Source organism: Phocoena sinus, chromosome 21 (assembly GCF_008692025.1).
Source record: "Phocoena sinus isolate mPhoSin1 chromosome 21, mPhoSin1.pri, whole genome shotgun sequence".
Lineage (NCBI taxonomy): Eukaryota > Metazoa > Chordata > Mammalia > Artiodactyla > Phocoenidae > Phocoena > Phocoena sinus.
In genome coordinates this window covers 15,954,267-15,958,299 of record NC_045783.1, presented here as the reverse complement: position 1 = coordinate 15,958,299, position 4,033 = coordinate 15,954,267, and the positions used below count along the sequence as shown (strand labels likewise).

General features: G+C 38.3%; 1 non-coding gene across 1 annotated transcript; it reads left to right on the top strand.

The window, feature by feature from the left end:
- The first annotated feature begins 2,516 nt into the window (after nt 1–2,516).
- LOC116746924 lies at nt 2,517–2,623 on the top strand. The gene has a single exon (XR_004347925.1). It is a non-coding gene; the product is annotated as a U6 spliceosomal RNA (small nuclear RNA).
- The last annotated feature ends 1,410 nt before the right edge of the window (nt 2,624–4,033 follow it).

Below are 4,033 nucleotides of genomic sequence, written 5' to 3'. Positions count from 1 at the left end.
TCAAGAGGATACCCAGGACTGCCCAACAACAGTATTAAATTTATTTATCAAAATGACTGTCCTTCCCTCCTAAATGACTTTCATACCTTTCTTCCTCAAACCTCCAACATGCCTACTTTACAGCTCTTTCTCTAATAGTGACTTTGATCCATATGTCACTGAGAAATTTAAAAGCACTCAGAAGAGAACTTCTACAAACTTCTAACACCAAATAAATCAGTTTAACTGCATCTGACCTGTACACTTTGCTTAAAATAGATGAATGATCTTTGTTGTTTCCAAGGCCAAACTGGTCTCACTTATGTTCTGGATCCCTCTCAAATATTCAGGAACCCTGCTCAGGTAGTTTTCCCCTTTTTTCTTCTGGACCATAAAATATGCTCTAATAGATCATTCCTAGAAGCATCTAAACAGGCCGTAATATCACCCATCTTAAAACAAAAACCTCTCCCTTGGCAGGACAATCCCAATTTCCCATTTCTGATTCCCTGTTATAGCAGATTTCCTCAAAACAGTTTCTATGCTCACTGTCTCCACTTCCTTCTTCTCATTCTCTCTTATATTGTCAATAAGGCTTTCATCCAGCGTTCCACTGAAACCACTTTTGTCAATGTCATCGCTGACCTCCATAGAGCTAAACCCACTGATTCATCAGAGGTCATCATCCTTTCAGCCTCCCCTCAGTATTTAAAACAACTGACCATTCCCTCCTTCTTGAAGTCTTTCCTTTACTTGACTATCCTGGATGGATATTTCTCAAATCTGTCCTTTCCTCTTCATCTGCATGGCTCGATCTCTGAGTCAGAGCCTCACTTCTTATATATACTACTTATTACTCCAACCTGGCTCTTTCTGCTATCTTGCTAGATCCTTTTCCTTATTCCAGTTTCTAGATCTTGTAAAGCACCCAGAACTCATGAATTACCATTTTCTCTTCTCCAGCTGTGCTCACCATCTAGAAAACCTTTATAACTCTATAAGCCATTTACCCACCTATGGCTCCTAAATTAATACCCACAGCCCTATGAAGTTTATCCAGCTACCTATTTTAACAAATCTACTTGAATGCTTATTAATCATCTCAGGTTCAACACGTACAAAACTGTTTTCTTGGGCTTCCCTGGTGGCGCAGTGGTTGAGAGTCCGCCTGCCGATGTAGGGGACACGGGTTCATGAGCCGGTCTGGGAAGATCCCACATGCCACGGAGCGGCTGGGCCCGTGAACCATGGCCGCTGAGCCTGCGCGTCCGGAGCCTGTGCTCCGCAACGGGAGAGGCCACAACAGTGAGAGGCCCGCGTACCGCAAAAAACAAACAAACAAAAAACTGTTTTCTTTCCCCACCATCCTGCTAGTTCCCTGATTTTGCAACCCATTTCTTCCAAATATTTTCTATTTCAGGAACTGTCATAATTTGTCCAATACCTCAAGTCAAAAATTTCTCACACCTTACATCCTATCCTTTAGTAAATTTTATTGTTGCTTTCCTCAAAATATGTTAGAACTCTAACCAAATCTCACCACCTCCACAACTACCACAACTACCACTAATCCAAACCACCCACACTGTGGTGGCCATGAAGGTGCCCTGATCAGATCTCCCTTCAAGGAGCACAGTGATTTACAGCTACCAGCTGCCATGCTTTTCTGTCTCCAAGGCCACTTTTCCCTGGGCTCTTCCAACGACTGGCTCAGTAGCAGGGCAAGGGGAACTAGAACAGGTTCACTCTTGCTCGACATAGGATTCCTCTAAAGAGCAACTTTTACTAAGGGACCCCCACTGGGCTGGCCAATACTTCCTCAGACCCATGCTGCAGTCTGATCTTCCCTCTCCTTTCATAGGTCTCCATTTGCATTGCTGTCTGAAGGCTCTCCCTGCCTACCTTGCTCCCTGTCCTTTAATCCTTCACAGTTATTTAGCTAGGTCTTGCAACACCTAATCCTGCTTGGCATTTGTGTCTCAGAAGCCCCCAGCTGACACAAATGATTCATGGGTACTCGACCCTAATATCTCTCCCTGCTCTTACCCTTCATCCCCTATAGCAGCAAAAGGGGCCTTGTCACTCCTTTCCTTAAAGTTCTCCAGTGGCCTCTCATTGTTCATCCAAATCTAACCATGCCCTCAAAACTTTAAAAATGTGGCCTCTGGCTATCTCTTCAAATTTCTCCTCTGCTCCTCTGCCCCTGTGACACTGGTCTCCTTGCTGTTACTTGAGTTCACGTGACACAGACCCACTTCAGAGTCTCATGCAGAGACTTTTTTTCATGCAGAGGTCAAGAATGCTTTTCTCCTGAATGTCCACATGAAAACTCCTTTACTTCTTTTGAGTTTCTGTTCTCATGTCTTCCCTTCAGGAAAACCTTCCCTGATCCCAACTGGATCTAAAACACGAACTATTTCCTACAACGATCACTTCAAACATTACTTAAATGTATTTAAAGGTCCAAATATGCCAGTAGTTTTTCAAAGAATTCTTGAATAAACCCCAAATAAATGTCAAATAAGAATGTAAAATAAGTGCTCGCTTCAGCAGCACATATACTAAAACTGGAACGATACAGAGAAGATTAGCATGGCCCCTGCACAAGGATGACACGCAAATTCGTGAAGCGTTCCATATTTTTTGGTTATAAAGCAGAAACTAACACACCATTGTAAAGCAATTATACTCCAATAAAGATGTTAAAAAAAAAAGAATGTAAAATAAAATCATTTCTTTTGATAGCACAATATGTTAGATACTCACAATCTCCGGGAAATATTTTCCTCTGAGATTATTAAAGGTACACTTCCCTTTTCTTCAGAATCATGACAGGTTAAGTATTCTTTCCACTAATCAGTTATTTATAAAATAAAATAAATGCATTGTGCAAATGGATGTAAACGAACAGTGACAATTTGTTTTATATTCTGAGTACATTTGCCATAGTTTGCATTTTAATAGCCTGCCTGGTAGCTCTTTGAGAATGTTGTTAGAGGCCAATAATTCTTAGAAGAGTGCAAATTATGAAGAGAGGTTTGATAAAGTGCTTATTATTTTGGTGGCTAAGCTATAAGAACTCATGTCTGAAGTTGATTTAAGAGTATTTCTTAAAAGTGGTCCAATGTGATTTATTTCTAAGAGCTTTTTGCTGTATTCATCTAATATTAATTATTTGGAATTTAAAAATCATATTATGAAAGTATTTACTTGACACATTACTAAGAGTCAAATTTCAATAGGCCGATTATAAAGACCACACCTTAAGACACTGAATTGTCCCAGGGATGAATCATCTCACAATCTAACCTGTACACAGTAAATTCAAACATATGGAAAACACACTCAAATATAAAAAAGGAAATAAATTTATTAGAGGTTTTTATGAATAAGACTTGAAATGATGCTTTAACTTATTCCCTTTTTTATTTGAGCAAATTTGGATTTTGAGATATTCTTTTTTTTTCTGAAACAGATTTTTTTTTTCAAAAGTAACATAATTTTAAAAGTGAGGAAACTTTAGAGATAATCTGAGCAAATCGCCTCATTTAAAAATGAGATTAAGGTCTAGAGAAGAAGATGACTTGCCAAAACCCACAGACATAATTGATGTTAATCGAACAGCACTATTTGGAGGTCAAACTCCAGCGCAGTAACTCCAAGTGAATGTTGTTTTCATTAAGCTACAATATTTTTATTCCATAATAGTTTTATGAAAGAATGATTCACTCAATTTATTTTTCCTCCAAATTTTTATAGCACAAGTGTCACACAAGACAAAGTTTCTGCTTCAAAGAGCTTGGGGTTTAATTAAAGAGATTTAAGATACATTTATTCAAACAACTAACAAAGTAATGGCATGTAATTATGTACAGAAATGGTAACACATAGGTTATGTGATTACCATTTTGCTGATATTTGAAATAGAAAATACAAGTATATATATTACATATAATATATATATATAAAATCATGAGCAAAGTTAGACTCTCTTAGAAATTAACAGATGGAGTAGGAAAAAGTAAATAAGACAGAAAAGGAAGTGAATGACACC